This window comes from Sciurus vulgaris, assembly GCF_902686455.1.
Source record: "Sciurus vulgaris genome assembly, chromosome: 12".
NCBI lineage: Eukaryota > Metazoa > Chordata > Mammalia > Rodentia > Sciuridae > Sciurus > Sciurus vulgaris.
Genome location: NC_136473.1, coordinates 70,701,969 through 70,725,200, shown reverse-complemented (window position 1 = coordinate 70,725,200; position 23,232 = coordinate 70,701,969). Strand labels below are relative to the sequence as shown.

The following is a 23,232-nucleotide window of genomic DNA, read 5'->3' as shown; positions in this document are numbered from 1 at the left end:
CTTAACCACTGAGCCACATCCCCAGCCCTTTCTATATTTTATTTAGAGACAGGATCTTGCTGAGTGGTTTAGGGCCTCTCTAAATTGCTAAGACTGGCTTTGAACTCATGATCCTCCTGCCTCAACCTCCCAAGTTGCTGGGATTATAGTTGTGCATCATGGCACCAGGTCTCTGAGCCATTTCTAAATGTGAGGGCAAGACAAAAAGATGGAGCTATCATCTGGTCAAATTTAGGAGCTGGAGTCATTTCTATTCCTCTGACTTCGACTTGAATATTATCATATTCTTACTGTTGGGAATTATGGGAGTGGAAGAGGAAAGTCAAAATAAATCTAAAGCAGGAAATAAAATATTCACAATACTGTTGACTTTTTCCACACTTCTATGTTCCATGCTCTTTAGTTTTTCAGGTTTCATACTGGCTTTGGGGTAAAAGTTTCAAGTCCTGAGTTATTGCTCTTTATTTTTTATTAATAGGAATCACTCACCACTGCTAGATGAGAATAGCAAAAGTGATTGAGACTATTTTCAATTACCCAATAACACAAGCACAGTGGTTAGAGAGTTTTGTTTCATTCATTGAACTTCTATCCTTTTGTGTTTTGGATGGGAAATAAAAATACATTTGTGAAAATATAAAATTTGAACGTTTCCTAATATTCAAATGCCACATTTCTCCATAAGAAGTGATCAGCATAAGTAACTATTTCTTCACTGCATTCTATATTTTATATTTTGGGTTTAGGACAAAAGAACAAGGGTTTAATTCTATTCTAAATAGTTAGTGTACTATGAAATGATTCCCAGTATATTGGTCAAGAATCATTCTGCTCAGAAATTTGAGTTTTTCATCATAGAGATTCCTCAAAAAGTTGAAAATTGGGGGCTGGGGGCCTAGCTCAATGTGCTTGCCTGGAATGCACAAGGCCCTGTGTTCAATCCCCAACACGGCCAAAAAAAAAAACCTAAAAAAAGTTGAAAATAGACCTACATGTGTTCACTGCAAAATGATTCAAAATACCCAAGATACAAAAACAACTTAATTGTACATCAGTGGGTAAATGGATTTTAAAAATTGTGATACTGCTGGGTTTGGTGACCTAAGCCTATAATTCCATTGACTGAGAGAGAAGGATCACAAGTTCAAGTTCAGCCTCAGCAACTTAGTGAGGCCCTAAGTAATTTAGCAAGACCCTGTCTCAAAATAAAAAAATAAAAAGGGCTGGGAATGTGGCTCAGGAGTGAAGCACCCCTGTATTCAATCCCCTGGATACAAAAAATAAATAAATAAAACAATAAAACAAAAAGAAAACATTGTGACATGTATGGGAAATAAAGTATTACTTCAAGAATTTTAGCTTATCTCCTGTTTGAATGCAAAAATGTAGTTTCATCACTCTATTATCAGTCTATTTCCACTAATGTGGCCTAAAGAGTTAGCATAATAATGATGAACTAATTGGGCAATCAGTCAAAAATAAAGAAAAAATATGTGAATTCTCATAGAAGTTAATCATAACAATTCATAACTACCAACATATCCTAAGCACTTACAATATGCCACGTACTCTTCTGAATCCTTTATGTGGATTAACTCATGGAATCCTCAAAACAATCCTAAGAGTTATGTTGTTATTATCATCCTAACTTGTATGTGTGCACATGTGCATGTATGTGTGTATGTATAAAACTGAAGCACAGAGGAATTAAGTTACAGGATCACACAGCTAGCATTTAGCAGGATGTAAAATAATTGAAACAAGAGCTCAATGAACCTATTTGTCATCCCTGGAGATCATAAATGGGCAAACTAGAGAGTTTCCCCAGCACAGGTGACTTTCTCTGACTTGCTCACAGAGCCAGAACCATCCTCAGGCAAGAAGGATCCAAAGCCCTGGTCAACCTCTCCTCATTCTGGATTTAGAAGCTTTGGATGATGCCTGCACATCCTCAAAATAGTCCCTTAACCATTCCTCTCACCAGACCAGGAGGGCGCCAGTGCCAAGGAGCTCTTCTGTCCTATTGAAAGCAGAGAATGGTTTCCTGTGAAATAAGTACAAAGAGCAAGCAAATTTAGTCAGTTTATGCAAAACACAAAATGGCATCTGCCATCTGGAAAAACACACCAAAGCCTTGAGCCGTCAGGCCCCTTTCAAGACTTTGGCATATAAAATCAACATTTATTTTCCCTAAGTCTGAATGGTCCATGTGAACTCCCAGCTTCATTAAATGTAATTCCCCCTTCCTCCTTTCCTGTTGCTGGCCATTTACACTCCCATCACATGCACTCCCCCAATTTTAAAAAGATAGATGATAGATAAATAGATTTGCTTTCTCATGGTACAAAGATTTCTGAGAGATGGACTTAGCAACGGATGAGTTTAAAAAAAAAAAAAAAACAAGGAACTAATGAAGAAATAAAATTCTCTATAATTACCTTCCATTTTTACATTTACATTTTTTTTTTAAAATATACCTGCCCTTATATCGTGTATATGTATTTAATTTGTCACTGACATTCCAGAGGTCCGAAATTGTGGGTTCCTGCTGTTGCTCTCTTTGCGATCACTGACCCCTGATCTCATCTGCACTAACTTAAAGGAGTTCAAGACAGATGAGAATGAGAACAAGAAGGGCTGCTCAGATTTTTGTCTTGGTGCCAGGCTGGGTAAGCAAGGCTTCCAGGCAGAAATACATACAGCTTGTAACATGAAAATAAGATTCTGGCAATACTTATTTAAGAGTTATGGTTAAAGGTATAGGAATTGAGACCAGGAAAATCCTGAGGTGATATCAGAAGGCTGATCCAACCACATGGACTGAGAAGGGGCAGAAGCATGGCTGGGGAATGAAGTCATCTATGGGCTTGGAATGAAGTAGTCTGGGGCACAATCATAATCAGGGGAAAGGACAAGACCATTGGACCCATGTGAAAAGAGATTCCCACAGGCCAACTGCTTTATGTTTATTAGATTCTTAATTGTCACAATAATCAAATGGCGGAGGTATTTCACATATGAGAAATATGGGGTGCAGACAACTTGGGTTACACTGTTAGGGATGGTACTTAGATTAAACACAGGTAGTCTGATTCAGACTCTGTCCTTATAACCATCATTTTTTTCCTGGCTAATGTATGTATAAATAGACTGAACTTGAATGACATACACTTTACCAGTCTTTGCCTACCCTTACGGTTTGGATCATAAATGTTCCTTAAAGCCGGGTGCAGTGGTGCATGCCTATATCCCAGTGACTCAGGAGGCTGAGGCAGGAGGATCTCAAGTTCAAGCTCAGCCTCAGCAACTTAGTGAAGCCCTAAGTAACTTAGTGAGACCCTGTCTCAAAATTAAAAAAATAAAAACTAAAAAGGACTGGGGATGTGGCTCAGTGGTTAAGAATCCTGGGTTCAATCCCTATTACCAACAACACAAAATAAATGTCCCCTAAAGGCTCATGTGTTGAAGACTTGGTCCCCAGCTGATGGCACTATTGGGAAGTGGTGAAAGTCTTCCTTAATTTGGGAAGGCAAGTGATTGAGAGTGTGCCCTTGAAGGATTTATTGGAACGCCAACCCATTTCTCTTTTTTTGCTTCATACCCTCCACAAGGAAGGCGTTTGGGTCCACTACATATTCCCTGCCATGATGCTCTGCCTTGCCATAGCCCAAAGCAACAAGGCCAAGTGTCCTTGACCTAAAACCTCTGAAACCAGGGGCCAAAAATAAATCTTTCCTTTATAAGTTGATTTTCATAGGTATTTTATCAGAGCGATGGAAAACTAACACATCTTGTGATGAAGTAACCAATGATTTTTATCTCATTCAAAGCACTGCTCTGTATTTTCATTTTCTCTATTTTATAAGAATTTCAGAATTTTCAAAAGGTTACTGGTTTAAAAAGAAAAAAAGCTAGCACTTGCTTGATGAAGGAAAGAAGCTAAAACTAGATTAAAAAAAAAAACAAACAAAAAAAAAAAAAAAACTTGATTTTCTCAGAAGCAGAAAAACCATATAAGGCCAAAAGTTAGGGTCCGGATCTGACTGGTAGCCAGAATTGATCCCAGTACTGTTCAAATGCGGGTCTGCTGTTGTCTCTTCCTGGGTTAGACCTCTTTTAAGGCTGAAAGTCTGTTCCCAACGTCAAATTGTTGGGAATAGGGGAGGGATTGGAGAGGCCAGATTGGGGAACAGTTCATGTCTCCATGGCTGATCTGATCAGATCATCACATACTCTTTTCTTAGCAAAATCTATCCATGTTTGTTTGACCCTGGCTAATTCATTCACTCATCCTCTGCCCCCATTTTCAAAGTGCCCCATGATGATATTTTTTTCAGTTGCAGTAAAATGAATACTTTTTTGATCATTTCTTTACTCTTCAGATTTAGGAAGAAATGCTGAAGTCTCCTATTAAGTTGGTGTGCTGCCCTAATAGAAACAAGCATGACCTCAATTAAAATCTCAGCTCCCTCACCTATGATCACGGACAGTTTAAATTTTTTGGTTGTTAGTTTCCTCATCTGAAAAATGCAAGATGCCAGGAGTGTTGGATTGGGGAAATATATTGTTCTTATAATTATCATCATCATTATTATTAGCAACAGTAATACCATTAGACACAATTGCCCATAAGTTCCAGCAAAAGATCCATTCTTACCACTCCTGGAAAGCTGCCAACTCACTACAGAAATGATGTGACAATGGACTCCGATATATTATTAAAGTGACATTCTCCAACTCCAGGGGCTGAGGAGCTTGTTGCTATCACAGAACCCCCTTCAGGCCAGTCTTTTGAGTGTCACTTACACCAGTTTGGAAGTAATCTGCTTGCTCGCCCTTCTAGCAAAGGATGTCATGATCAGCTAATGGAAAGTGACAAGAAGGGATATAATGAATGAGAGGGAGTTAAAGTTTGGGATAAAAAAAAAAAGGAGCCTTGTTCTTTTGGGGAATGCACAATGCTAAGCATACCATGTTAAATCGTGCGTGTCAAATAATGGACTAATTAAGAATCTTCAACCATTTTTTTTTTCACATCTCATTTTTTTCTGTCCTTTCAATGATGTATTTTCAAATTAGCTCTTAGCTCTCCCAGTAAGTACCAATAGCAAAGAAAAAGAAACCTGGTCTATCAAAGAAGCAAATGATAAACTTTAAAGAAAATACATGGGAAAGGAGGCAGGACTTTTGAGATATTGGGAAGTTTTATAATCATCGCAGTAACTTCTTGAATAATGGGATTTAATAATGTACAATGAACTATGATTTCAGAGAAATCTGATTCAATTCTACTAATTGTTAAAGCCAGGCAAAGTTTATCGTGCAAACACTGCAAACGTGTTGCTAATGCCACCAAACACCGCAGGGAAGAGACAATTGTTCCCAGCTGCCTACCTCCTCACACTCAGAGGGCACACAGTCCCTTGCCCTCCAAATGCCGGCATGAATCTTCAACTTCCAATGACAAACCTAGTTCTAGGACTTTAAAGTCACAGAAATGTAATTTTTGCAATCAACAAACTATTGTATTAAGCAGAGAACAGAGGGGTAACCAGATACAAAGCCTCCAATTAGGTTATAAAGAATAATAACTAATATGCTTTCATTGCAACGCCAAAAAGTACAAAAACCTATAATAAATTTAATTGAGCACATGATCATAAGCACTGTTTTTCTACCTACATAGTTCTGCTATATTAAGGTACACTCCAAATAGTGAAACACATTTTTTTTTTCATTGTTATTGAAAAGGGTGCTTTTTCTTTTCTTTTTAATTTGGATCATTTTACCAATGTCAAAAGAATGGGAAGGTATAATTAAGAAAAAAATTTTTTCTGTATTGTTACTCATTAATATATCTAAGCATGAAAATGAAGGAAGAAATTAAAGCAATTATCTGAATAATTCAGGTCTCCCCTGAAAGGTTAAAGGTTTCTAATAAAAATATATTGTTTTTGCCCAAATCATTAAGATGATAGTCTTAGTTTTCCACTTTATTTTATAAGTGTGAGTCCATTGAGGAAAAATCTCTCATCATCATTTTCAAATGTTCTTCAGTTTTTTCTGACAAGTGTAAATTCTTTTGATACATAAACCTTATGCATTCCAGAAATAAACAATTAAAATTCTACGGAACATTTTGCAAAGCAGCTATTTAAGTTACTGAGCCAAAAGGGAAAAAAAAAAAAAAAAAAAAAAAAGTTAGGAATAAGTATTTCCTTCCCTTTCCCCAAAAGGTCCATGAAACCTGATGGTTACATTTGGGGGCAGAAAGGGGAGTGAAATACCTCTGTAAACTGAGAGCCTAAAAACAGGAAAATTAGTGTTGTGCCACGGCTATGAGCAGCTAATAAAGAGAACATGGTTAAAAGAGATTAAGGTTCAAATTAAGGTCAGAAAAGAGACTGATTGAGGAAAACCGCCATGTTCCGCTGCATGGCAGTTTAAGTGAGACAGTTCCCCTGAATCAGTCTTAAGTTGAAAAATTACACTGTTGGGGTTAATAAAGAGGCCGAGCATTTGTTTGGACTGAGACTTCAATTAAAATGTTATTTGGGGCAGCCAGAGCTAATGTCTTGCTTAGAGGTAAACTGAACTGCCTTTTAAGAGGATGAAAAAAAATAAAATAAAAGATGAAGAAGAAGAAAAAAAAAATTAAAAAGACCACCTAATCTGTCAAAGACTCTGAATAACTGGCAGAAAGAATTGTGTTTGCTGGACCTATGCCCAACTCAGCGGTGAGCGTTCTTGCGGGTTTTGTGACATCATTGGAGGCGGCTGAGGGTTTCTGAGTTTTTGATTGTTGCACTGGTGAGGGATCCAGTGTTCAGCTGAGCCTTCTGTGAGACAAAGAATCAGAAACCAGGTTGATGAAATATGCCAAGTTTGTTTTATCTTTAGTGTCGCAAAAGGGATGGGACCAAGAATTCTGGGTCTTAGTCTCATGACTCCATCCAGAGACAAAAATTGATGAATACAGTTAATTGACTTTCTCAGTCCATACCAGTTTGCCCACAAGGAGACAAAACCCACCAGGGTTTTGTTTTCATTTCATCTCTTGAGGGTGAGCAAAAATTCCCACGAATGAGTTCCTCTCCCCTACATTCACCCCGATAGCTCACAGATTGAAATATTTCATGTTTACATGAAAGTGTACACATTTCCCAGCTTTTATTCAGCCTTTGAGGCAAGGGTGAGCAGTCAATAAGTTACAAGAAATATATGTATGATTAGAAATTGACGACATTGAAAGAAATGCCGTGGAGATGGAGAGAGTCCACTTCTTGCTGATCTTTTTCCTACCCCATCCCATGAGTAGCAACATGACCTCATTGCACTGGAGGGCACAGGGTAGCTGAGGAAGCTGGGTAATATATGGTTTTCTAATGGGGAGTCTGGGACCTGGTCATGGAAATAAGTGGAGAATCACAGAGAGAAAGGTGGGACAATTCAAAATAGCATGGATAAAAGCCAAAATGAACTTAGAAGGATGGACTTTACTTGACATTTCTCATTTGAATAGCATGATGGACTGCACTTGAGCTCAAGTGCAGCACCAGAAAATGCCCGTGGGGGAAAGGGACTATCTTATAAGGAAAGTAGGGCCAGGTGACAGCAGAAAAGATGTGTAGTAGGGTCCAGAGAAGAGGAAAGGAACCAATTCTGTTCCTCATTTCCTTCATGCTATTCAGTTTTTCTCATGAGATCTAGAGAATAGACCCAGTCCGGCTTGATCTCAATTCCAATTGATTCCAAAGTCAGTTCTTCCATTCCAACCAAAGAAGACAGTTATGAGAACATGAACTCCCCTCTCCCAACTCCACCAAAATAAATTTGCTAACAAAAGATGTTTACTCTACAGAATGTGTGTGTGTGTGTGTGTGTGTGTGTGAGAGAGAGAGAGAGAGAGAGAGAATTACTGGGAATTGAAACCAGGGGCACTCTACCACTGAGTTATATCCCGAGACCTTTTAACTATTTTTATTTTGAGGCAGGGTCTCATGAAGTTACCAAAACTGACCTTGAACTTAGGATTCTCCTGCCTCAGCCTCCTGAGTCTCTGGGATTACAGGGACCCATCACACATGGCTGATCTTCAGAATATTCTTAAAGAAGATAATCTCAGTTGTATAAGAAAAAAAACCTTTAAAGTAGGTAGTGTTTTAGGGCCAAGCCACAGAGAGGCATGATGTAAAATGAGAGATAACACTTCGAAAACAAAATGCCAATAATGAGATCATTGCAATGGGAACAGAGAAGTAGCAAGCTGAGAAATCACACAACGTCCACAAGCATTGTCTGTCTAAGTGGAGGCAAAATCTGCCAGGCCCAGATTGACTTCATTAGTCATTTAGAAGCATGTACGCAGATCACAGGGAAAAAAAAAAAATTATCCTCCTCCTCACTGCAAAATAGTTGATCATTGGTATAAATAGAAACAGATTAGAACACCAATTCCTCAAAGCATAAATATTTCATTCACCAACCAGTTGCAATTTTGCCCATGGTGATTAAGAATCAAGTATGCGGTAATACCACTCCACAGGTGTGAATGTGATCAACTTTAACAGGGAATCAGGGTTGACAAGGATTTAGACTAAAGACAGAGTTAATACACAGACTGCTTTGTCCCAGCTGTAGTCAGGGAAACTGGTAAGAAACAAGCATCCCTATACAACCCAGTTAGTCCTGCTTGATGCTCTTTTTACTGCTTCATCTACTCCAACCAATGTGATTCTCATTCAGCAGATATGTCAGTCACCTTCTAGACACTGGGTTCCGTGATGGGTATTAGGAATTCTATACTAAACGACCTTCCTTCTTAGCTTTCTTAACTCATCTAATTTCCTCTTTTCACCCTTTCCCAGATTAACTTTTTTCCAGAGTATTTATACTACTTGACATTGTATCTGTATTTGTTTCTTATTTATTGCCTCACTTACTAAAAGACTCCATAAGGTAAAGACTTTGATTTTCCCATTGTGTGATATCCCCAATGTCTAGGCTACTCCAAGCACTCAAAGAATACTATTAAATGAAAAAGTAATTTCCTAATTTCAATTATTATAAGCAGAATTTTAAAAATAGGTGCTATGAGCATACATAACTAGGATATCTAGCCTAAGAAATGAAAGAGGCTTTTCTCAAGCAAACGAGTTTTAAGTAAGACACTGAAAAATGGGGAGGAGTTTGTCTGGAAAAGAGCATTGTATTAGTTAGCTTTTTGTTACTATAGCAAAATACCTGAGGTAGCCTACTTTATAAAGAAGAGAAGTTTATTTAGCTCAGTTTTGGAGACAGGAGGTTCAAGCAGCATGGTTAAGGTTCTGGTGAGGTTCCCTGTTGGCTGCATCACATCATGGTGAGAACACTGTGTATTTCTCTATGTGGTCTCTCTCCCTCTCCTTATAAAGTTGCCAAGTTTAAATCATAGGGGCTTCCCCTAATTACCTTATCTAATCTAATCACTCTCCAAAGGCCCTTCTTTTAAACATCTTAGTGGATTAAGTTTCCACACTCTTAATACCATTAACGTAAGACTTTGGGGATTAAACTCCTGCATGAGTTTAGGAGACAAACCAAAGCAGGGGCCCTATTGTAGAGAGAAAAAAGCATGTATCAAGGTGTTGACAACGTTCAAGTAAAACAAGAAAGACCAGCAACATGGGAATACATGAGAGAATGGGGAGGTTTCAAGAGATGAGGTAGAAGCCACAGGCAGGAACCAAACTTAACAAAATCACAAAGGACATATTCAAGAATTTATTCCAAAAGTACTAAGACTGTAAAGTAGTGACATGATCACAACTTCCAACTTATGAATCTTGGTGATAACCACAGAAGAAATCATTTTGATTTGAGTATTCTGAAACAGACTGGGCATAGGACAGCTGAAGTATTTCAGGGTGTAGAAAAGAAAAAAAATTAAAAACAATAACAACATATACTCATTCACTAAGTATATGCCTGCAGCACCATATTATAATGGGCAACATTAAGAAGATGGTAAAAACAAAAAGATGAGATATTTGTCCCTGAAGAGTATGTAGCCCAACTACAGAGAATCAAGGTACATGCACAGAAAAGTTAGAGGAAACCGAGAAACTAAGATAAACTTGTGTCACTGCCTCTTTGCTTCTTTAAGGCTGTCACTGCCACGTAAAGCCCTTCCTAGTCTGACAGAATAAACCTTTGCTGGCTCTTCCTGCCCTGGTGTTCTCAACTTCAGCAGTAAGAGGCCACCTCAGGCTCTCCAATGGCAGGATGGATGTGTCTCCTCCAGGCCTTTCATGAATGCTTGTCATTCTCTCCCTCACTCCACTCATGGTTGATCTCCTACCCAGGACCTAGCACTAGAACACAACATAGATTAGAAACCCAAAAGATATTTTTGAATTACTCTTAGCAATGGAGCTAAAATGTTACTCTTCTTCAGCCTTTCTAGAAAACGCACACTGGTTACCAATCACAGTGCTGAACGCAGTGCCAGGCACAGGGCTGAGGCCTTTCATGCCATTATAGTTTGGATATGAGGTTATCCCCAGAAAAGTTCATGTTTTAGGCAATGCAGGAATGTTCAGAGGTGAAATGATCAGATTATGAGAGCTTTAAGCTCATCAGTGGATTAGTTCATTTTTGATGGATTATTAATTTGAATGGACCATTAGATGTTAGCTGTAGGCAGTTGGTGTGTGGCAGAGGAAGCACATCACTGAGGGTATTGTACTTTGTCCCTGGCCCCTCTTCATCCTCTTCCCTACTCCCATCTTTCTAGATAGCATGAACTGAGCTGCTTTCCTTCACTATATTCTTCCACCATGATGTTGTGCCTCACCTCAGCCCAAAGTAATGGAATCAACTGACTATGGACTGAACCTCTGAAATTGTGAGCCCAAAATAAACATCTCCTCCTCTAAGTTGTTCTGGTTAGGCTTTTAAACACAGCAAGGAAAAGCTGACTAACATACATGCTTGCATTCTGATTTAACCTTCACAGCAATCTCTTGAGGTAGGTATAGTGACCATCCCCAATTTATTACACACAAGGATGCCGAAGGCTCAGAGAGGTTCAGCAACCACTCTAGACTTACTTACAAGGCTCAGAGAGGTGCAGTGACTAACTTGAGATCTCTCTCACCATATAACAGGAACATAAACTCAACTCTGTTCCTCTCATAAGTCAATAGTGTGAGCAGCCATTTACCTATCACCTCCTCAAAGTCTCCTTGTTTCTCCCAGTTGACATAAAACTAACCCTCTGGACTCCTAAAGCGTTTTGTGTCAACCTGTGTTCTGAGTTATCCTGCTTAATTTCTTTCCCACATTATGAGCACCTCAGATGGTTCTTCCTTACCTTGGTATCACCAATATTGAGCATTGTACTTGGTATATGATCAGGGTATACATTAGTATTTTTGAAGAATAAATGGATGAATGAACAAGTCCAAAGGTTCTTTTCAAGATAATGCATTAAGAAAACAAAACATGGATATTGTTATTCTATATTCATGTATGATTACACTATTGGTGTGACTCTGCACCCTGTATAACCAGAGTGCATTCTACTGTCATATATAACTAACTAAAACAAATTTTAAAAGAAAGTAACAATAGCTAACAATAAAATAAAAGCAATTGTAACAAACAAACCAAAAAAAAAAAAAAAAAAAAGAAAAGAAAAGAAAAAGGAAACAAAACATCCACAAATCCAAACAGATAAGTTAGAGAATGATCAGTCATGTTAACAAGAATGCCCTGTTCCCCGTTGTTTCCCACATCTCCGCCCACCACGAGGTTCCTTTACATAGTGGTTTCTCTGATAAATTGAAAATTTGGTTCATTTTCAAAATTAAAAATACCAATATTATGCCATTACATAAAGGGAGAGGGAAATCACGAAGACATGAACATGACTACACATGAGTCATGGACCTAGGCACAGCCAAGAGGACATGAAATCGAGGAGGAAGCAGAAAAGGGAATTGTTCTCTGCCACCTGCTTCTCCCTCAGAAGCTCTGCAAAGGCTCCACCTCATTTAAAAAGGTAGAAGGATGAGACATAATGCCTTTTAAACTTAGGATATATTCCATAGGGATAATTAACACAAATGTACCAAAGGTGAAATTTTCCAAACCAACCAGCATTCAGGAGTTGGAATCTCTCTGATGAGATGACTATACTAGAAACAACATGTTTATTGGCTCATAAAAGACATGTCATCTCACAATTCACAACAGGGGGTCTGAGGGAAATAACTCACCCATTGTGAAGTCAATGTTCAAATCAATATCCCTTGGGGAGAAAAATATTGCTCATTGATGGAGATTGATTTTTCTTTTCCTTAAGAAATTCTCGAGGGGTAAACAACATCTTTTTTTTTTTTTTTCCCATAGTGAATGCAACTAAACAAGGCAATGTCAAGACCTACATTTTCTCATCCTCATTAGCATGACACTCAAAAATTATTAGTATAATTATGAATGCCTTTTGACCTATTGAAAAATAGATTCCAGTTCCATTTTTTTTAAATCTCATTTTAATATTCAACTAACAGGACCTCAAAGACAACTCGATGTATGTTCTCCACTTGACTTAATGCCACCATTGTAAATGAAATATTTTTTGGTGTTTTGAAAGAATCAGAATTAATATAAAAACTGAGAATAATAGATTCTGGATTTTTTTTTAACTGACAGGTTAACTAATGAATAATTTTTAAATTTGTTTTTACTGTTTCTCCCTAACTCTCTCACTCTTCTTGAAACCCCAAGTGATTAAAAAGCATAGACCCAACATTGAATCTAGTCATTTACTGACTGCTTTCACAAAACGAAGTTTTAATGAACATAGAAAAAGGAAAGCTGAATTGAATTTATTTTACATTTAGTATGTTGGTTTGAGCTGATGAATATTTGGACATACTTACAAGACTACAATAGATTATATATTGTCTGATTTATAGTTTGTCTTCTTAAGCCAAATGTATGATTGAAAGAAAGCTTGCTTTCTACCCTTTTGGAACTTAAAAGTTGCATAAGAAAGGACAGATGGATGATTTGGAGAAAAAAAGGAAATGTCATTCAATTAATGTTTGTTGAAAAGGGTGTCACAGATCATTGGCAGAATTTCCACTCATTGGCAATTCCCCCAAGCAGCCAAAGATTAATTGAGCACCCAGACTACTGGGCTCTCTGAGGAGAGAACAATGATGTATTGGTGATTACAGAGGCTGAGACCCAGAACCAACAGAGTGGAGTTGCATGGCCCATCACAGGAATTTCACTACTGGGGTCCAGCCACCAAACCTAAGATTTTTGTCATTCTTCTTTGGATAGAGATGGACTCACATCAAGCCACATTCTTGTATCGGATTCCTCCAGTATCTAAAAGAATGCATTTTCCCAAGTGGTTTAACAGTTAAAATTAGAAGCAAAATTCATTGATTGGCATTGTTCGTGACCTATAACAGAACCTTAGGAAAAATTCAAACCAGATTGATCAGACTGATTTTTCTCACCTAATGGTATATACGACTACTGCTATGGTACCAATAAATGCCACATAGACCAACCAGGCAAAGAAAAACAAACACCAAAAATTTAAACCACAAATAATAAATCTACCTTCTCCCAAATTTGCTTTGGTAGGAAGTAAAAATAAACTCCATCCACCAAGTGCCAAATTAAATATTTATCAATCTTTTAATTTCTTACAGATTTAAAATTCAAAAATTATTGTCATGGGTTGGTGGGGCTGTGTAGTTGCTTATCACATCAAAAGCCATGTTGGCTTTTCTCACGCACTGAAGAAAACAAGGGACCGCAATGTCTATGAACACTGGGAATAAACTACGAACTAAGATGAGCAGGCCTGGGAGAAGAATAACGTAGCAACAATCAAAACACATCTGGGATTTAATTCAAAGTGCCCCAGAACCAGAACAGGTCTCCAAGCTGTTCTGTGTATATACACACAACTGAGATTTCCAAATGGGAAATTTCCAGAAGTTATCCTGAGGACTTAACCCTAGAAAAGATTTCCCTGGCCGACAGGCATAACTTTACCCCTTTTACCAGGATCCTTGAGTGGGTCTGGGGAGGGCTGAATAGACTGGCCTTGTTCTCAGAAGGTTCTGCTGACCCTTCCCACCTGAGCAAGGTTCTGAAGGTGTCAGTGGGATTTGGCTGACTGGGCCACTAATGGAGCTACAGTTAATTATTGACTGATTAGGGATTTACCTTATCTTTCCATCAGGAGCTGGCTCAAGACTTAACATAAGCAATTTAAACCCAGGGGCAACCTACCCACATGCCTCTTTCTTCTTTTCCTTTGGATCACTTCAGCTTGTCCCTCTGCATAATTCACATTCAGGTCAGAATGGTCAGGGCTCACAGTGCTTGGGAGTCCTCAACACACCAGGAATGGGAGAAGCCAGCTCCACAGTGAGGAGCAGCCAGAGATGTAGGCCTACAGAAGTATGCCCTCTGTAAAGCGTAGCTTCTTGCTCCAGGTTTTTCAGTCTCTGGGGGGAAAAAAAAAAGCAATGACCTTTTGTCTCTAAAAGTCCTGGTGATGCCCGTGAGTAAGAATCAGGCCCTGACTCCCCAAGGCGGCCTGTCTGCTGAAGACCTCTTGGCAAAGGCAGAGAATCAGCCCAGGCAGCCCGGGCCCAGCTGCCCCAGATAAGAGGTGGCCCGTGTTAATGCACAGGCTTCCTCTGCGCCTCAGCAGGGCCTTCCTTTTCCAAACAGTCTCCCTTTAATGTTGGCGAATGTTGTTTTTCCATTGACTCAACATCTCGCCTCTGGTGGTAAGCCAGTAGGGAAAGTTGCAGGGAGGAGGGGTTCATGGGTGAGAAGGACGCCAAAGCCACAGAGAGAGGGACAGCCAGTCACATTTCCAAACAAGCTAGACACCTGTTTTGGAAAGACAATGACAATCTTTGCTTCCTCTGAACTGAGACCAGCCTTTTCTTCATTGCTGGGGTCAGTGATGGACCCCTGATCTATCCTTTCACCAAGGCCCATTTTCCAGGAGTCTCTTCAATGTGGAAATCATCAAACATTCATGATCTTTCTCTATGAATTCCACTGCCTTATTTGAAGGAAAGGGCGGGGGGAGTTATGGAAAATCATTAAGAAGGGAAATAAATTCTAGGAAACCAAGTCTGGGGTTGTAACTCAGTGGTGGAGCTTGGTGCTTAGCATGGACACGGCTCTGGGATCCATCCCAAGCACAAATCGTAATCATTGTGGTCATCAACATCAGCAGCAGCATCATCGCCTAGTCAAGAGAAGATGGGAAGGAAATAAAAAGAGGGAGAGAAGTTGGAGAGAAAAACAGGAGAAGAAAAGAAAGGACAGATTAAAAGAATCAAGACATGGAAGTACAAGGCAAAGAGGAGAAAAAAAAAAAGAAAAAGAAAAACAAAAAGAAAAGAAGAAAGGGGAAAGGAAAAGGAAATCTGAAATGAGAGTTCTCCCCCAAAAGCTCAGTTTCTCAAGCCCCAGGTCAGTGCCTGGATTGAGGGTGAACAGCAGACTTCTCAGGGGCTTCTCTGGGCAGCCCAAGGTCAAGGGGCATCTTCAAAACCAAATCTTGATTAGAGCCAGCTAAATGTTTTGACTTGAAGGAGACACTAAGGATTAAAAAGCAAAATGGAGCAGCAAGGGGAAGAAAGAAACAGGAAAAGAAAGAAAACTTTAAAAAAAAAAAAAAACTCATGGGTGACACAAAGGGAATGATAGAAAACACTTCTGAATCAGCTACTCATCTACTAACAAGCTGTAAAGATCTCCAATGACAAGTTGTCACATTAGTTTAGTGAAACTGAAGCAGTACTTATCCCCTTTCCTGTGCTTAATCTCTCCCTGCGTGCCACAAAAACACGCTACCACGTTTAATAGGATTAGTTTCGTTCGCTCTCTCCCCCCACCCTTTTTATTTTTTTACAATTCTATTTTCAGCAGTACAGAGATCCTTGAATTCGTAGACTTCCTGCAGCGCACAGCAAAACCTGGCATGCATAGTTTTTACCCTTTACAGACTTTATTTGAATCTGAAAAAACGTAATTTGACTATTTTGTACCTTTTCCTCCATTGAATGACTGGGCTCCTCAGGGAAATGTCCCAGCTTCTGGGGGTGAAGATGTTGATGCTAGGGTCAAGACAAAACCAGAACTATTCTAACAAAGAAAAAAAGGAGAAGAACAAAAGGTGGGGGGTGGGCGCAGGAGGCCAATCACACCCAATTCCTGCAGGGGCTCTGTGGCCTAGCAGAAACTTCCAGGCCAGACCACAGGCTGACCTGGGTTCCACTGCTGGCTCTGCTACTTACCAGCTTGGTGGCCCTGAACATCTGGAGACTGGAAATGAGACTTATCCATACAGTAGGGATAATCCTTTTCCAGGCTATTGGGAGAATTACATAAAATATGCTTATTTCCTCACTTCTAAGATTCGCTCTTGAAATCAGTATGACTTAACAATCAATTGGGCATTTGAGGTCATGATGTTTCCCTTTTCTCCCAAAGGCCATCTTTAAATTAATGGCTTGTTTTATAATCTGTGGCACTGTAGAATGAAGAAAATCAAAGTATAGGGTACCAGGCATCTGGCATAGGGGAAGTGCTCAGTAAATGCTAGAAGGACCTATCATTGCTCATTGTTACAATGCCTGTTGCCTCCTTGTATTTTGGAAGATGGTCTTGGGATATGAGAGGAGAAGGGGGTGTCACCACTTTTGCCCCCCATCCAGAATCTCCTGGAACACAGCTCCTAATTGAGATTTCAGAAATCTGATAGAATCAAACACAGCTAATAGCTGCTCGTGTTGGGTCAGCATCAAAATCATCCAGTCACTCTGCTGTCTCAGCAGGGCCACCAACTACCAAATGTTAGCAGGGTCTTGCAAATATAAATGATCTAGTGGATGGACTGATTCTATTTTGTTTGAGTCCCAACTTTGGGTTACGTACCTTCTCCTGCTCTTTATAGAATCACTACTAGATGATCAGCACTGAGGAGAGAAGGTGGGGAATTCCCCTACTTGATCAGGGAGGGAAAAGCTCAGGACCTAGGTGAACCTGGAGAGCTGAAGGCAGCCACACTGGGCATGGTGGGGATGGAGAAGAAGAAACTGGGAGGAAGTTGGAAGAGGGCCTGCGGGGTACTGAGGTAGCTCTGCAGGGGAGACACCCCCACAAGCAGAGCCCAGCACCCTGAGAGGGGCTGGTACTGGCAGGCTGTTATGCCAGCATCACCCCCTACATACACGGGCACACAGCAGCCCCCTGGAAAGAGCCTGGGATGTCTGTCCTCCCACTAGGCGACTGCCACCGAGTCCAAGTCCTTCCAGCCAACCTGGGATTAACAAGCCAGCAACTTCAAAAGTCTGTGCTAGAGGAAGCCAAGATGCAACGCCCTTCGCCCTTCACCCTGGCTGGAGGAGCAGCCAAATTTAGTTTCCCACCTTGCCGTGTCTCCCGTCCCCCCCCCCCCCGTTGCACCCCAAATGACACTTCCACACCCCACCTGGCTCAGAACTACAGGACTCCACGCCCACCCCCACTCTCCTGACCCTGCTGAGCCCCTCCCCCGTCTCACTTCCCCCTTCCCATTAATCCAGCCCACCCTCACTGGCTCTGCAAAATACCCGTTCTGCCTGCCCCCAGCTGTACTCTCCCCCACCAGGCAGCTCCACTGCCCCCATTCTGCCACCCACCCCAACACTCACTCCCCACCCAGTCACACTCATCCAGATTCTCCCACTCCAATCTTCCCACTGCCCTCTATCCCCTGCCCACCCTCAAGTGTGGGCAAATTGCTCCTCCCACCAGAATGGTGCTTGTAAAGGAGAAGATGGAAGCTGCTACTCATCAGCTCCAGGCTGGCCCCAGACATATGTGTTGCTCTCTAGTTGTCTTAGGGTGTCCTTTGTTTTGTTGCCTAGAGTGGCAGACATTTTCCACCTGAGCACATAGAGTAGTCAAGAGAGCAGGCACCTTCCACACTTGTCCAAAGACCCCCAACATTTCAGGATAGGCATTGAGGGGAGGGAGATGCCCCCACTTCTCCTCCTTCTGGAAGTACACTTTCCCCATCCCTGAAGTTCAATCACTGGGGGCTGGGTCCACAGGTGCCCCAAGCTGGCAATCCCTTCTTGACCCTCTCCCCAGAAATATATGATTGCTTTCTCTGAAGCTTTCTGAGGACACCAGCAAAACACCTTCCTTGGGATGCTGAATTAGTCACTGACTACCACCTCCAGTTCTGTAATGGTCAGCCTCCTTGATCTGTCTGTGCTGGTTCAGCCCATTCCATTTCCTTGGCTCTCTTCCACTCACACTGCTGCAGAGTCACAGCCAGGCATGGCACCTTCCTGTCTTCCTTTCCCTGCTCACAGCTGTCTTTGGCTGGCTCTCCCTGCATTACCTTCGGGGGTGCTCCTATTCATTGATTTTAACATAATTATGTGAAGAATTATTTTTTACTTTACATGCATTGGGGGAGTTGTTTATTCAAACATGTAAAACATCTGATATATGATATACATTTGTTTTGTTTTACCAAGGAATATTGACTTTTTTTTTTTTTTCCTGCTTCTTGTTCCCTCTTGAATAGAAAGTTTTGTTCTGCGGTTTCATGAGTCAAATCAGAGTTTTCTATAGGAAAGTTCTGCCATCTATGAAGTAGAAAAGGTGAAAGCTACCAAAAAAGAAGAAAAAGAGAGACAGAGAGAGAGACAGGGAATAAAAGCAGATTTCAGATTAGTAAATGCCCCTTGTCTTCAAGTGGGCCTAATGGAGAATTCTAGGTCTAGGAGCACAAGGCCTAGCTTCCAAACATGCACCAGTTCTAATTTGTTTATTTATTTATTTTTGGCCTGAAAGGTACATGTTCAGGGGGTGACTATAAAATGCCCCAGGTAGCAACAATGCATAAGCTAAAATGTGAACATTTCAGCCCAATTGGTTTCAAGAAAACATTGAGGGTAGAGAGAGGTCAATACAAGCATATGTGCACACATTTGTGAGCAAAATAAGTTCCCTATGTTGAGCACCAATCATGTGCTGAACAATTTTGCTTGTGTAAAAAAAAGTCAATAATTCTATAACCTGGATATCCCCATTTTACAGATAAGGAGAACTGAGGTGCAGATTAACACAACCAAGGTCACTGTCAGTACCTGCTGAGCAGTATTTGGAGATTAGAGTGTGACCACCAGATTTGCAGTCCTCCAGCTGATCTCCTACCTGGGATTGGGCCCAGAAATCTATTTTATATTATTTTTTAAAAGCTCCTTTGGTGATTCTGATGGTTAGCAGGTCTTTGAAACCACGTCTCCACATCAAACCATCCAGCTATCCAGCTATCCCTGTCACCAGACTTGCCTCTGAGCAGCCTACCCCTCGTTGGATAAAACATTTAAAACATATTTAAATAGCAATTTCGAAGAACTATGCAGCATATGGATTTTCCTTTTGATCTCAAAATGATGACAAACAGACACTTAGATACTTCATAAAAGAAATATTACCAGAAAAATTATAGAAATCTGGCTTTCAACTTTGTCTTGCTCTAATTTAAACAAAATGCAACTTTCCAGAGTTACTCTCTCCCCGAATAAATTCAAACTGGGAGCTTCCTTCTCTTACCCGTCACTGCCCTGGCCTACGCCTATTTATTTCTACCGGGCTCCTCAACCTGAATAAAAGCTTTGTAAGATAGACAGTATGGGTAACTTAAGTCCTATCACCAAAGCCCCAGAAAACAGAGCCCCTTCTCCGAATTCTCGCCCTTGACACGAAAGACCAAAGAGAGGGAAGACTGGAGTAACGGCCAAATATCCTTAGATTAATTGACAAAAGGAGGACGGTGGGCAGAAGGGGAGATTTGTTTCTCCGCCCCTCCTACGGTCCCAAGAGAGAGCCCCTCTTCTCAGGTCAAGAAGGTCCACCCAGTGTGGCGCGCCGCCACCGCGACAGCCACCGCAGCAACAGGTGGGCGGCGGGGGAGGGAGGCGGTGGGGGCAGCGCGGGCCCGGCTGCGGCCGACGTTCCCCAACCGCGTCCGTCGTTCCCCTAGCTCCGCAGCGCACCGGGAGCAGGTGGCTGCCCCGTGCGCCCCGGCGTGCGCCGAGCGCAGGCGAATGGAGTCCGGCTGCTTTCCCTGTGGCGGCTTGGGAAGAGGCAAAGGCCGCGGGGACCTGGCAGGGACAGGTGGGGTGAGGAGGCAGGGCGGCGTGGACCCCCAAGGGCCGCGCAGGCAACACAACTCGCCCTCCGCAGGGATCGCGCCGCCGCCGCGGCAGCAGCATCTCGCGCTCGCTCCCTCCGGGCCCGGAGGCCGCGACACCTAGCGCGGGGCCGCAGCGAGGAAGGGCGGGCGGGTGGACGAGGAGGGAGGGGGACACCAGGAGGCAGCTGGGGCGAGAAGCACCGTTCCCGCCGAGCGCCTGGAGAGGAGCCTTCCCGCCCATCCCGAAACTTTTCCAACAAACGCAGGCGTATTCCTCGCAGGTTTTGGCAGCCCCGAGTCGCCATCGGGGAGGAGACTTGGCAAATAAACACATGTCCCCCGGCACACATGCGGAGGTACACAGGCACCCCGGAAGGGACCGGGCCTCTCGGGAGGTGACTGAGGGCGTGAAGGCAGCAGGCGGCCACGCAGCTAAAAGGAACTCCGCGAAAGCCGGAACGAGCGCTTAAAAACCTGCGCCAAGCTCGGAAGGGTAGCGGTACCCCGAGGTTTTGCGTAACTTTGCCCACTGCGCCCCCGCGTGCAGAGGCGTCCCCTCGCACTCACACCCTCACCCCACCCCACTCCCGCTCCGCTGCGGCCCGAGCCTGCCTTTGTATTTCGGTGACAGGCGAAAGATGTGCTGATCTGAACCAGTGTGTATGGGAGGGGGGGTGCTGTAAATTGGTAAATTCCACCTCCCGACAGTCCCAGATACGGAGAGAGCAAGCACAGGGTTCTCCCCGAAGGCGTCCCCTCCTCTTCTCTCTGACCTTGGGTCTCCAGCTTCTTCACTCTTATGGGTTGAAGAAGATAAAGCACAACCAGACCGATGTGTGTCTTTTACTGAAACCACAGCCTTTCCAAAATCGTAGCCCTCAGAGAGCTTGCTGGGGTTGGAGAAAGGCAAGTTATTTCGGGGAGCAAGAGCACCCCTCGGAAGGCTCGCGCGCGGCCTGGCGGGCGCCTAGCCCGGCTCAGCGCGGCCGGGCGAAGTGGCTGGATTATGTAAGTAACAGCCCTCCATGTGCTCACCACCATCTGTTAATATCTTGATATTGGAAAGTTCGGTGCCTGAGGCAAAGCCAGGGTTGGCGGCAAAGAGCTTCCAGCCTACTCCTTATTACTCCAGGGCAGGGAATGTACCTTCCTTTGATCCTTTTCACCCACTTCCATAAAATCAAGTAGTAGTGTGACCCTTAAATCACTAACAACTCCCTCTTCCCCGCGGGTGTGTGTTTGTGGGGGATCGGTGATTTTCTTCGAGGTCACCTTATTGTAATGATTCCTTCTAATGAATCTATACTTTTATGACAACTGCACTTCTTGAGATAAAAGGGAGGATTCTTCCTTGGAGGTGGGGGCTTTATTTTATTTTTAAAAATTATTTTTTCTGTCAGTATCTATGAGTCTAAAGTCTTGTAAGGGTTATATTTCAACTTTTTTTGGAGCGATTCTCTTGTTTATTTTGAAAGCTGTTGGTTAAACAAACATCACTGGGAGGCTTCTAAGCAATGGGGTTCCCAAGAGAGAAACGCTGCAGCTGCTACTTGCTACTGATCTTGTGGCATTTCACTCCCCCCCCCCTCCCCGCCCCCCAATTCAGAACAAATTCAGGTTGGGTTTGGCCGTCACACAGGGCACTGAGGATGAGAATGAGCCAGTCCAGCAGTCTGTCTGCCTTTAGGCAACCTGCAGCAGGCCGGCCTGTACCCTGGGGGTGGTGATTCTTTGTCCGCTCTTCCTCCGGTTGGTGGTAGCGGTGGTGGGTGGTTGGGTTGGTGAACTGAGGATTGTGAAGGTTCTTGGGTATCCTTTTCTAAGATCCACGATCATGTTTGTCTCTCAACTGGATCTTGTAGAAATCCCCAAAATTAGTTTTAGGATCTAATGACAGTTTTTGTAAGGTTTTAAGTTACTTACACGCACTGCCTTCCCTCCTACCCTTACCTAACGGCTTTAAGAAAGAACATAGGGGGTAATACACCAAGGAATGTCAAGGCAAGTGTTTAACCCCAGAACCAGATGTATGAGTGATAACTGCAAGAGTTTGACTAAAAGCACACAGATTACCTCTCAGATAAATAAGAAAAGGCAACCTGAAGGGAGAGGGTTTGTTAGAAGGTCGGTCAGAACTTGGGTTAACTTTAAAAGTTACTGGGATTATGTTGGCAATGGGGCAGGGGAAGGGGTTTGCGTTGACCCCAGGTTTGGCTGCTGGTTTCACAGATGGAGCCAATATCTAGGCGACTTCTCGTCTCCGGGCTGACTGATCGCTTGTTCCCTATCAGAAAACAAACCAGGAGTCGCCCGAGATATGGGGGGTTGGGCCTCTCGCCCTGCTCCAGGGCCGCCTGAAACCCGGGAGGGAGTCGCAGCTCTGGCAAGAGAGGTTGCCTGCAGCCTGGCCTGTTCGTCGCCCCGACAGTAGGGGACAGGACAGGGCTCGGCGTAGGCAGCTCCCGGAGCTGGGTGGTAGACCGAGCTCGCTAGCCCAGCGTAGCACGCGCTCTTATAGCGGCTCCTGCGCCCTAATGCGGGCTGCGAACTGCCGCGGCAGAGCGGGGCGAGCCGCGAGCCTCCGCCGCCGAGACTAGGGGTGGGGGAGTTTCCTTGTTTGTCAAGTGGGTTACTGGGACTTCAGCTGGGGCCTGCTTTGCCCTCGGCGAGATATAGGACTTACTCCGGTGCGCAGGGAACTTTTCCCGCCGCCAGATCCCAGAAGTGGTGTGTGCAAAACGTGCATCCGAGCTCTAGGTGCAATTGCCACAAACTTGGGGACTGGAGTTCAAGCCATTTCTTTCCAGAGTTTCTCTCTCCTTGCTTCCTTTCTTCCTGCTTCTCCCCCTTCTCCTTCCCCGGCCTCCTCCCCTTTAAATATCAAACTGAGCAGATGGTTTTAAGGTGTGGAGGGCATACATTGTTTACTCCTACCAGTGCATTTGTGAGCTGGCGGTAACTTATGTGTACAAACAGATTCTTAAAGAAAAATA

The 23,232-nt window shown here is 42.7% G+C and overlaps 1 long non-coding RNA gene across 2 annotated transcripts in view; it reads right to left on the bottom strand.

Annotated features, from left to right (window-relative positions):
• Window positions 1–23,232, bottom strand: part of LOC306641864 — a 178,567-nt gene that overhangs the window by 152,907 nt on the left and 2,428 nt on the right. For both annotated transcript variants that reach the window (XR_013758323.1, XR_013758324.1), the window contains exons 2-3: window positions 16,338–16,411; window positions 14,305–14,522 (exon numbers count right to left, since the gene is read on the bottom strand). This is a non-coding gene — a long non-coding RNA (uncharacterized lncRNA). The remainder of the gene's footprint in view (window positions 1–14,304; window positions 14,523–16,337; window positions 16,412–23,232) is intronic.